A 13,820-nucleotide genomic window follows, 5' to 3' on the forward strand; every position below is an offset into this window, starting at 1 on the left:
CACAGGGAGAGACTGAGATGTCAGTAGGTAGCAAAGAACAAGAGGCCAATTAAACTGCCAGGTTTGATACAAGTCCAAATAATAGATTGAACATTTGTAGCAAGCAGTGATTTGTTTGGACTTTTAATTGACAGGTCATGCTTGTTATGATTATTATTATGTTTATTCGAAACATTTTTTTCTCTATAAATGTGGTGCCACATGTTGCTTGAGACAAGGGGCGATTACTTTCAAGAGTTTGAAGAAACTTTTCTGCTTCGTGATCAGTCCCAAAGTGCATTTACATGAACAGTGTGCTTTAAAAGCAGGCTGTGTGCCGTTGCTAGGCTACACAGGTTTCTTGTTCTTGGGCAATTAGATGTTTCATCTAGAGCTATCAGGGAAACCATTATTTCATCATATAGGCATAATTTTGGACTGGACAATCGTCCTTGTTGAATTTCTCAGTCTTAAATTATTTATTTGGTCGGAAGGGATGAGATTTTCGATACTGTTGAAAAATCTGAAATGAAACTGCTTCGGGCTCTGGGCTGCTGTTATGCTATTTAGTTATAGTGCAAAGGGATTATATAATTGAGGTGCTAGAAAAGAGAAGAGATAAGAAAAAAATCTAAAGAGAACCTTTTCAGTAAAGAGTTGAATAAGTTCTAGTTTTCAACTTCTTAATTATGTGTTGACCACCAGGCAGATGAGGAAGTATATCATTACCATATTGAAATTATTGTCAAGATGTTGCTAAGCTACAACTACTGCCAAAAAGAGAAATGATTATTGATAGCACTGTACAAAAATAGTTTATTGTGCTGTTTTGTCTTAAAGAAAAAGTTCACCCAAAACTGGCAATTTGCTGAAAATGTACTTCTTTATACCAGGATGTAGATCAGTTTATTTCTTCATCATCTGAACAGATTTGGAGAAATGTAGCATTGCATCACTTGCTCACCAGTGGATCCTCTGCAGTGAATGGTTGCCGTCAGATTGACAGTCCAAACAGCTGATAAAAACATCACAATAATCCACAAGACTCCAGTCTTTCACTTAACTTAACATCTTGAAAAGTGAAAACAGTCCAAAACAGTTAAAAAAAATATGTCAGTGGATTTTGATGTGAGAGGACATCAGGATCTGTTTCTTACAAACAGGCAGCTTTTTACTTCACAAGATGTTAATTGATGGACTGGAGTCTTGTGGATTACTTGTGGAATATTATGTTATTATCAGCTGTTTGAACTCGTATTCTGACGGCACCCATTCACTGCAGAGGATCCGTTGGTGAGCAAGTGATGTAATGCAAAATTTCTCCAAATCTGTTCCGACATAGAAACAAACTCATTTACATTTTAAATGGACTGAGCGTGAGTAAATTTTCAACAAATTTTCATTTGTGAGTGAACTATTCCTTTAATGGCATACACAATCTTTCAAGTAAAATACATATTAAAACACTATGGAAAAATATATTTGAATACCACAACATCAGTGACCTAGTGGCCCATACACTATATATCTATATATAGAAACCAACATATTAAGGGTTTAACAGCTCACCCAAAATGTATTTACAGATGAAAAAAAAGAGTGATAGAGCTTTTGATAACTTTACTTACCCGTGGCTTTAAATTGGATCTGCTCATATTGTCTCATATTTCCCTTTTCATAGAGATCAGAACAGTCTGAAACAAAACTAGCAAAGTTTCAGTAAATTAGGAGAAAAACTATCTCACAAACCTTTTCAGACAAAACTTAAAGTCGAAAATCCTGCAGAGACGGCTTTCTGTCTTCCAAAACAGAGGTCAAGAATGACCTGATAGAAAGATGTATGTATTATTCAATTGTAAATATAAACAGAGCAGTTCTCATTTGCACATCTGTTTTGTTCTTATTTCCATTTATTCAGTATATAGTCTTTAAACACTGAACAGAAACTAGCTAGTTTTTGATGATGTGTGTGAAAGTGTGCATAAGTACTAATTGCATTATGGCACAGTTCTCATAAATATGTACTCTTTTTAAAAACCTTCACTGTCTACTGCACTATACTTTTATCATCTCTTAATTTTGCATCACACTAACAGGGCAACATGAAGATATAATGTGCATAAAACATTTAGCATATTCAGTTCTAGCTGGCAGATTTTATATTGTGCCTAAATGTTTAATGTCATAACTTCATGGATGGTCACCCTTGGATTTGGTATGTAATTTTTATTAGACACAAAAGAAAGTTTTTTTTTTTTCTTTTTCTTTAATACTCTAAATGGATTGTTAATGAACTGTCATACAAATTGTTTATTTTTATACCTTTTTTTCCATAATGCATTAGGAACATTCAAAGAAGCCTCTTGACAGCTCTTTATTGAAACAGGTTCAGAATGCATTATTGATAGCATAGAATTTTGATCTATTTCAGTGTATTTTCACATCTTCTTCTTAATATATGATGTAGCTATTAGTATAACACTTAATAAAATAACCCAGTTCCCACATTTATTTATGTTCAAAGCAAAGCAGCTTCTTCAGACACGTCACTGTGTCCAAGTTCCAAACAAGGCATCTGAATGTTTCTGCCTGCTGTTATATTGGCATTTTCTTGGCTCTACTCATTTGGCCATTGATTTTACTCTCCTGCTCTATATTCTTACGCACTTGGCAATTTATCTTCTTCTTGATTTTCGAAGCTGTAATCAAACCATTTTCACTTTGCTTCTTTCATATTACATCACACTTTTCCCTGGCTTTGCCAAACACATCAAGGAACTTCCAGGCTCCATGAGGAGTTGCCCCTGAAATACAACAGTTGTATACGTTTTTCCAAACTGCATCGGCACTTGTTGCTGTTGAATACTCCATGCAGAAAAGAAAAAATATTTTATAAAAAAAAATATTTAAAAAATGTACTCTTTGTATTCTTGTTGGTTTTATATGAGTTTTAAAAACTTGTACACCATTTAGAATAGTTAAAATGTAATGACTCTGAAAAGGTCATGTGGTATAACCAAGTAAAAGTGATGTAACCAATAAAACTAGGTATGCGATATCTTCTATTTACCTTGAATACATTAAAGTGTTTATTAATACTATAATATTTTTTTTTTTTAATTCAAGCTAAAAATATTTTTGTTTTTAAAAAGTAAAAATGCATTCATAGAAAAAATATTTTATAAAAAAAAATATTTAAAAAATGTACTCTTTGTATTCTTGTTGGTTTTATATGAGTTTTAAAAACTTGTACACCATTTAGAATAGTTAAAATGTAATGACTCTGAAAAGGTCATGTGGTATAACCAAGTAAAAGTGATGTAACCAATAAAACTAGGTATGAGATATCTTCTATTTACCTTGAATACATTCAAGTGTTTATTAATACTATAATATATATTTTTTTTAATTCAAGCTAAAAATATTTTTATTTTTAAAAAGTAAAAATGCATTCATTCATTCATGCATGCATTCATTCAACAAAACTTTTGGGCAGATAATATTTCACAACCTGAACCAATCTTGTCATAAAAATGTCAAATGATCTGATATTTTAAGAGACATATTGATCTTGACACTGTATATAATCAAGAAATACTAAATTAAAGAAATAATAATAATAATAATAACAGATTTTACCAAACTGCTTAATAAGGTTTCTGTTTCAAGAATTTCATCCTTTTATTGAGGATGATTTTTTCATTGTTACATTTTAGCTTAATGCCCTCAAATAATATTACAGTTTTTCTAAATAGCTAAAACATTTCTTGAAACCATCACTCATTTTCTCAAAACCTTAAACACAAATCCAAATACTCAAACTAAATTCACAAAACCTCTGACTCTTCCATCAAAATCAAACAATCACTGCAAAAGCATTTCACTTGCACTCAAAATCAAACAGTGCTATCAGATCACACACATGAGTCAATAAAATAAAACTACAGAGCATTCATTAGACACTACAGAGAAAAATAGAGAACACTGCATCCAGAACATTACAGAAAAAAAGTACATTGTATTGAGTAAACAATTTTGCAATTCTGTAAAAAAGTATAGTGATTGCAACTGAGTAAGGTGAATATATTGTATAGGCCTACTGTATGTACTGCAAGAATAGTATTGTGCTGAATATTGAAGAGTACTGAATGTTTGTATGTATTCAGCACTTGGATACTGCAAAAATACTGCAGTCCAACTGCAAAGGCCAAAAAGGTCAAATAAACCTCTAAGTGAATAGCATGTTACAGTACACTCAAATACTGTAAGTTGGGCAATTGTAAAATCAGTGTAAATGAGAGATTCATTCTGTCTCAGCATCATGTCTTTGTGCTTGAGTCCGGCCTGAGGACTTTATCCACATCACAAGTAATGTAATGGCAAATTTTAAGCAGCCCCCAACATACTTCGTACAATGCTTTAGATGCATTTAACTTTTGCCGCTTGTGTTTAGCATTTTGCAGCACAAATGCATCACGGTGTGATAAGTGTTTAAGTGAATGAGAATGTGTTTAGAGTTTTGCAAAAAGAGTGCATGAGATTTGCAAATAGAGCCTAACTGCCTGAATGTGTTTAAGGTTTAGCAGAAAGAGTGCATTATTCGACAAATTGGTTTAAGCTAGTGAGATTTTGGTTCAGAGATTGGGGCTTAGTGTTTTAGCAAATCACAAAAACTGTAAAATGTTAAATGTCATTAATTAAAACATAATTATTTGTATGAATTTCTTTAAATGTATTTTGATATAAATGAATAGATCACCCAAAATCTTTGTCACAACATTGACCCTATTTACCAATATTCCATTAGACAGAAGGCTAATGTGCTATTGTTTTACCTTGTGTGACAACTGCAAAGTTACACTGTATTCCCAAAATACTCTGCTGTCACGAGAACGGTTTCTTAACGTGTCAAGCCCTTCACAAACTTACCTTATGGAACAATGGTCACAGATGTGAGGATGAATAGATGTGGAAGACAGAAGTGAAGGGCAGACAGATGAGCATTAGGGTGTGCGTGTGCGTGAGCGTTCGCAGCACGATAGCGGCTGACGATCATGTAGCCAGCGCTGTGAGGGGAACTAATTGAATATGGGAGATGCTATTTGTATGACTGTCTCTGGTGATGGATGCCCCTCATAAGAGCCCTGGAATTCGAGATCATTCTTCAATCTTCAATCTTCAGTTATCTGCACTTGCTTCCTCTTTAATTCCCCGCAAGCAGTTTGTACCATTTGTTTTCACTCTCCCCTCATCAAACTTCGCGTTTTATCATGTAATCATTAATCACATGTCAATGACATGACTGGATCATGGCACTTGTTTCTATCCTCAAATGGCATGCAAGGGTGCAATGAGGGCAAGAGGGGCAATGCATTATGGGAAGCCTGCCCAGAGGCCTTTCGGGAGGGTGTAATAATTGTGGACACCTCTGCCCTAAGCACCTATGGAGGTGTGTACGACTGGCTGTGTCGTGGCCTTGGAGGCCAGTGGCTGTCTGAATGAATCAGCACTTTGCAGTAATCTGATGGTATTATTTAGTGAGGCGTTTGGCTCAGCCAATAGTAGTTAAGTCACGCTGGTTATTGTGAATTATGAACCCCTTTCTTTGACTCGCACCCAGCCATTTGTATTCATAATTTGTATTCATTCATCACACCTTAAACTTTGTGGGCTGTGTAAGTACTTTAGGTGTGTGTGTGTGACTGACAGTCTCTGTTGGTGTGTACGTGCCTGTAGACTTGCTTTATAAAGATGTATTATCTGTGTGTAAAAGGAGGGGAAGATTGGGGTAAAAATCATTTGGACACTAAAACAAGATAATCTTATCAAGTCAATCTTATTTTAAGATAATCTCATTTTATCAAATCCTTGTGACACATTTTTAATAGATCTCCAAGTACAAGTGTTCCTTAACTATGTACAGTATGTATGTATTTATTATAAGTAATAATAATTCACACTATGTCTCAAATTATTGTATTTAATAGCATTCTGTTATGGAAATGACGGTGGTGGAACTCAAAGTTTCATTTCACATTACTCTTTACTTTCCAGTGCCTCTGAACCTGTGTGCATACAGCTGAATAATTTATAAAGGCTCGATTTTGTGCAGGGTGAATCCCGGTTTTTGAGAAAACAGATACAAAGGAGTGGCTGTGTGAGTCAGATCAGCTGTGGAGTAACAGCTGAAGTCTTAGATGCTTTAACAACAGTAAGTAAATGTATTACCTCAGTGACACTGTCACATTCATGTGAATACAATATATGGCTCTGATGATATTTATGAGATGGGGAAAATAAAAGGGAGGTATAGGCTGCTTTAGATCAAGCCGCTTTGATGTCATGTCACGACATGTGAATCTGGGGTTTATACATCTGAGGTGCAAAGAGAAAAGAAAATGAACATCCTCTCTCACATAGATGGGAAACAGAAAATAGGTTCTCTTCTCTTTATGATATTTTACTGAAACAGTGAAACTGTTTAGATCAAAAAGATGGAAAATTAGCGAGAGATTGCTTCGGAGAGTAGTTTGAAGTACTTTGTTTGATGTAAATATCACATGCTGTTTTTTTCATTGTTACTCAAACCAGATTAAATCCAAAACAACATCACAATGTTTCAAGTCTGAAAATTGTACATTCATTTAACCCCCATTTTCTGAGTGAGATCCCAAGGCCATTTAATAGCTCAACAAAATATTTAACATTGAAGTATTGAGTTAATACTTAATCACTTTTCTTAATCTTATGAGAACTAATTATGAACAAAACTTGATAGCATGCATCCCACGTTCTCCATTAAAAAAAATAACAACATTACTTTGGGGACTCAGAGACCTCAGATATATAATATGACTAAACACAATTAATTTTTTACGTTACTATTTTCTGACCAGTGTCCACACTCTTATTGCAAATACACTCTTATTGCAAGTTATTTGTTTTTATTCATATATTATATTTATTTGCATTTTAATACAATGTGATTTACTTGACTTAAACTTACCAGTTTAGTTTGTGGTAAAAGACATTACACTACTCACTAGAATACTTGATTTTGATTGGTCAACAGTGCCATCCATTTGTTTTGTTTTTTTCCCCCAATAGTCGTCGTCGTCCTAGCAAATGGAAACAGAAACAGCTACCTTTATGTTGCTCATATCACAATGAAAACTCTTTTTTTTTGTTTCATAGAAATGCAACTGACCCCATCTTACATCTCAGTTATTGCCAGGGGCGATTCCAGGATTTTCATTTTAGGGGGGCTCAGCCCCCAATGAGGGTGTTAGGCTATAATATATAGGTTATATACTGTATATATATATATATATATATATATTCAAATAACGCATAAAGTATATGCGTTCATATGTGCTTCATTTTCACTGGAGGAAATCTGTGGTGTGATGAGGGGTGAATGCAGCGAAAACTTAGGTTACAGTAGATGAGGAACCGATTGCTCCCCCATGATATTTTGTAAACTGTATTTATGACAAAGAACTGCACAGATGCAGATGTAACAATCTAGATAAACACACACCTTGTCCTCTGTTTCTTGCTCTGTGCCGCCGTGGTCTGCAGATTGAAAATTTGAAAAATGTGAAAAATTTAAAGGGGACTGAGGCGATCACGAATTCGTGTACAGTTTATGGAACTAATCGCAAAATTTTAGGGGGGCTGAGTAGTCATTTTAGGGGGCCTATAGCCCCCCAAAAATGGCCTAGCGACACCCATGGTTATTGCTCTGCAGTAGGGTCCTTCTGTTATTTTGTGATTATGACAGACTGATTGTACATCATTTTTTTTACAAAGCTGCCTAAATGGTTTTAGATTAAGTCAATAAAAAAAAAAATAATAATTGTAAGTGAAAATAAGAGTTTACATTTTTTTTATGTTAATAATTTCTTTTTCTAGCTCTTATTTTACATAAAATGTAAAATTCTAACTAAGACTGTCCAAATTATTGTACCCCTTGTATCAATTCCCCTGTCTTCTTGTTTCATTATTAATTGACAAATAACCGTAGAGACAAAACTGTTTACACATTAACTTAAAAAATGATACTTTAAAAATTACAACTATATAATTTTTAAAACGGAGTAAACATACATATATATATATATTTACAATAACATCACATCAATGACTTAATTGACATGTTCTGCTTATTCGTTGCACAGGTGGACCCCTTGCATATGGTTGCCAACCCCATATTTTCCTCCAATTTTCTGCCTCTCCCAGGATTTGGCCTCAGTCCATACTATAGTGTTGGAGACTTCTCCCTGTGGCCTTATCAACACAGCAACTAGTAAGAATGCTGTTTCACACCATTTGTGATGACACTCCCATTGCTGGGAAAATGACCATTTAGCTGAAATAAACAAATGCCTAATTAAAACAGAGGCTGTAATATCCAATACATCACATGTATAAATGTGGTTATACAGCCACATTTATCTGTGGTATTTATTTATTTATTAAAGTGTTGTGTTGTTTTTTCAATGATCACACTTTATTGAAACAAAATGAGCAGGCTAAGTAAAAAACATGACATGTATTGTCCTGCTATATTAAGAGCTTACAAAATCAGATTCAATAATATTCATGTCATTGCTGAATAGAAACCATAATTACAGGCATTCAAACCATAATGGGAAAGGGTAAGGGTTTATGTAAAAAAACAAAAACCAAAAAAAAACCCTCAAACCTATCCATAAATCACTGATATAACAAGACATCTATCACTTTGAGCTTTTGTTTATCCAAAGACCATACAATACACCCTTATTGTTGAATTAATGTTAATTCTCCCTATTATCTGACAGTGTCAATTTTCCAAACAATGTAAATCCGTCAGCAGCGGGCAGACAGCGCTTCACGTGCCCAGCAAACGGTAAGGTTGATTTGCTCGGTTCTTTGAGGGGAAAATTGTAGCATGGTCTGCATCGGTGAGAAGGTGAGGTTAAGTGTGCGCTACATCATATTTCACGGGTCATCGGAGCTCCACAATGAAGCCTCTAGAATTAGTCCCTAGTCACACTTAAAAAAAAAAAAAGACAATGGAAGGTTATGAACATCATGCGCATTCTTGCTCAAGTACGAGAACGCGCATAATGTTCATAACTTTCCATTGTCTTTTTAAGTGTGACTAGAAGCTAATTCTATTCGCGAGATGTGCCACATTGTGAATGACATGCTATTATGTTGCGCTTACGCGCTTGTCCAAGGTAAAAATTCCTAATTCGCCTTGTTCAGAGATGAAAGCCATTTAAAATGCTCTGCTGCGGAGTTGCAATTAAAGATAATGGGACAACATTTGAAGTGAAACATTGCAGAAGACGTGCCAAAAAGTGAGTCATGTTTTCTTTTTTTACACTAAAATTATAGAATTAAGTCAACAAATTTACTGTAAAAAGCACACATAGCACTGGGGGTAAGACGAACAATTCCGGACGCTGGACATGGAAACACACAGGCTTAAATTGTGGGACTAATCAAAGAAATTAACTAAACACAGCTGGGAACAAATGAACTAATCGGGGAGCATAATGGGAACAGGAAGGACCAAATAAGGGCATAAGGAAACATAGGAACATGTGGGGGGAGGAAAACACAACACATGGAACAGAGTCTGACATTACTCCACCCTCCCGGAAGACACGTCCTCGCGCAACACAACATCCAACGGGGAGGGCAGCCCTCCAGAGCGGAACCCGTTCGAAAAATGATTTCCATGACTACAGGTTTTTACTATATATTCATTTTATCTCCACACTTTTTGACTATTTTCTTTGTCACTCTTAGCAATAAAGGTTGACGCACTTGAGTACATCAATGACCATTATAATCAATGATAGCTCCCATGAATCCCTCTGTTTATGTGTGTTTGGCTTGTCAAATACCATTCTTTCTTTGATGTACAACAATACCATAGCTCTTTGTCTATATAAGTTGAGCTCAGGCTGAACTTAAGAACTATTCAGCCAGACTCCAGAGAGACCATCATGCTACAATACAGCGAGGAACCACAAAAGGAATTTTGACAAGGCCAAATCAGGATGAGAAAAAAACTGAGATATATACCACAGAACAATAAGATAAAAGGAAAGACGTTGGATGATATCTTTACGGTGTATCTAGTGGTGCTGCATTGCTTCAGTACACTTCAATATGCCGTACAGTATGTGGTCCTGCTTATTACGCCAGTGAGGAATACAAGGACCTGTCGATCACTAGCAGTTTTATGATGAGTCACTACCAATGAGATTTCTGCCTCTTCATGGCATCTGCTGCCAAGTGCTGCATCTGTGATTTTAAGTTTTCGGGATGCATTATAAAGGTGTAAATGTCCTTTCAACAGGCAGCCATAGAATGAGAATGATTACACTGCCAACAATTAGTCATTGCTGATTATCTGCAATCAGTTACAGTAATTATTAAAATAGCAGTTATGTTAGGCAGGATCAGGGTGGGCTTTTTGACCCGGGCAAGGAGGGGGTGCCTGGGGCCTCTATAGGTGAAAATTAGCAACCTCTGTGCATACAGTGTGAGCTGACAACTGGAGCCCCAGGGGCCCTAGGGCTCTTGGCACATACGGTTGCTAACCGATTATGACCCTTGGACCCCCGGACCCTAGCCACATACTTTGCTTTTTGAATGTTTAAAATAAAACCCCACCTTTAAATACTTGTTTTTTTAATGTATAAAGACCAGCACTGTGTCCGAAATCCCATACTTCCCTACGTTATAGTAGGTGAAAAACAGTATGTGAGGAGAGTATAGTTTGTCCAAATTCATAGTATTTCAAAAACAGTAAGCAAAAAGTAACCGGATGACCTACTTCTTACGCCCAGATGCTGAAGTGCGCTCGATGGACACTTTACTATCCCATGAGGCCACAGGAGAGGATTTATGAATGACAGTAAAGTGACACAACTATCGCTGGTAGGTCATGTGACAGTAACAACATGGCAGATGTAGTATGTCTGGATTTCATTCATACTACCCATATTCATACTATATAGCACATACTTTTTTAACATGAATTCAAATTCAAATTCAAATTCAAATGTAGTACCTACTCAGATAGTACGCGATTTCTGACACACCACAGTTTTTTCTAAAAATGTACATTCACAAAGCAAATGCCTTTATCCAAAATATTTTAAATGTGTCAAATATTATCAAAATTAAATAGAAAATAACACATTACTCTCAATTTGTCATCTACTGTATGTAAAATGTATTTGCCTCATAATATTTAAATTATAAAATTCAAATGATCAAAGTATAAAAAAATACAATTCTTCTTCTTCTTATTATCATTATGTATTTACAGTATGTCTCATTATAATACTATTTAAATTATAAACAACAACAACGATAATTCTAATAATATTACCAACAATAAAACTAAATGAAAATCAGTACTTTAGTATTATTATTATTATATTGTTAGTCATCATCATCATAATCATCATCATCATTATTTAAATATTTTAGAATATATATTTTTTTATTTTCTCTCAATTTCTGTGGACTACCTTCACTCCCTTGCAACTTTGAAAAACTCTTGCGGGGCATGGCTCCAAAAACCTGTACCCATGATGTGGCCCTTAGAAGGACAGCATCACGTCACAATGGGAATCATTGTCACATCTTTTCAGACTAAGTGCCGTTTTGGCCTTTCTTTTTGACCGTTTCTCTCTGAACAAAAAATTTCATGATCATGCACACAAAAGCACACACTTGATCGCTCCATCTGCAGCGGGGGGCGCTGATAACCTGGAGCACAGATGTGCACCTGAACAGCGGCTGTGACGAACTAAGCATGCGTTCAATCAATAATACAGCGCCCTTGCAGTGCTGCTCAGATCGTCTTCCCCCTGCCCTCCAGTGTCTGAAATATTTAAAGCGCTTGACATCAAATGAATACATTAATTTTAATTGTGCACATATCAGCTCTCGATCAGTGCTATGCTTCTTTTCTCTGCATCTCAGAGGAAGTGTGTAAATAACACAAACACATACCACATGTTGCTTTGGCTTCTTTAGGCTAGACGCCTCTACACACCTCCAAATGAAACAAAGTTTATTTGCACTCACCATGTTCTCAGCCCATCTGGGGCGGTTCGATTTTAGAAGCTTCCAGCTTCATATAAAAGAAATTCATTGCGTCAGAACATGCTAGGAAAAGTTTAAAAACGTCACAATTTACCCTCTAAATTTTTATTGCAAAAATTTTTTATTAAAATCATTTATTTTTATTTTTAAATGTTTAAACCCCAGACTTTCATTCAGACTTTTGAACCTCACTATATATTGAATGTTTTTTTTTTTTGCAGAACTGCAACATATTTTCATCTTGTGTTCCATCTATTGTGCCAAATAATTATTTAAAAGTAAAATCTTGAAACAGAAATGCGGTGCTTGGAGTAATTTTTTCATGTTTCTCATTGCATTTCCTCCAGGGTTCAAAGCAGCAGATGCCTTCACATTGTTCTGACCACCTGTTTTGTTCTCTCTTTTTGTTGTTTTGGCTGTTCATCTGCGTTTCTGTTAATCATAAATTGTCATGTACTCCACATTGTATGGACAGTTTTAATAAAGCAGTTACCTCAGATAAAATGTATTGTGTGAGCATTTTATTTTTAAACATCTAGGCTTTTCCTGTCTACTTGCAATAAAGTTCTTGTCTAATTTTTGTTTTGTCATTTGTTTATGCTTCTCTTTGATCAGTGTCCTGGATTATAAAAAAATGGAACATAAAATCATTACCTGGGCTTATTGGTGCCAACCTCATTTATTTAAGCCATATCACACAATGCACCTTGAATACTGTTGTTCACCAATATCAGCATGGATGTTAAGTTAATATTGAATAACTTGAGTAAGATGTTAGACATGAAATGGCCAGTTACTTTAGCAGTTTTCACTCTACCAACAAGAACTGTTCCAAACAAAGCCATAGAAGAATTAACAGAGCATCTAGCAACACGCAGTCTTACCATTTCTGAATGAATAAAGAGTTTCTGAATAAATCAGAGTAAACAATAAAATGAATCATTCATAAAGGCATCACTGGTTTCATTCCTGAATGAATCAGTGCCTCTGACTTAATCGCTGCATCTGAAATTGAATACTTCCCTACTATGCAAGAAAAAAAAAAAAAAAAAAACAGTATGTAAAGATTATATCTTTGAATTGACCCTTGACTGGGAGTTTGATTGATAGGCTGACAAATCTGACAAGTCATAATGCCAAATCTGCCATTTTGTCTGACAAACAAACCCGACAGGAGAGTAGATTAACGTATGTGGACTTGAACTTGAAAAATGATTTGTATTGATGTCTTTTTGCGGTTGAAACAAGATGTCTTCTGATGTTCACTCATGTTTATCTCGTGCTATAACCAGTAAAGAGGAAGAGATGATCGGTTCACGTGCCACTTGAACTGAGGCGCTACAGCGATCTGTCATGACATTAAAGAGCCACAAAACTGTATGGAAGCCCGTTTCCGCCACTGAATACAAATAAAAATGGTATTTGTGACTATCACAATTATGACTTTTTTTCTCAGAACTGTGAGATACTCACAATTGCAAGTTAGGCCTATAAAGTCAGAATTGCAAGATATAAACTCGCAATTCTGATAAAATATCAGTTCCCCCCCACCTCCCCCCAGAATTGGACTTTATAACTTGCAATTGTGAGTTTATATCTCACAATTCTGATTCCATTAGTTAATGTTAGTTAATGTACTAACTAACATGAACCAACAATGAACAATACATTTATTACAATATTTATTAATCTTTGTTAATGTTAATTAATGAAAATAG

Source organism: Sinocyclocheilus anshuiensis, unplaced genomic scaffold (assembly GCF_001515605.1).
Source record: "Sinocyclocheilus anshuiensis isolate Anshui unplaced genomic scaffold, SAMN03320099.WGS_v1.1 scaffold74, whole genome shotgun sequence".
Classification (NCBI taxonomy): domain Eukaryota; kingdom Metazoa; phylum Chordata; class Actinopteri; order Cypriniformes; family Cyprinidae; genus Sinocyclocheilus; species Sinocyclocheilus anshuiensis.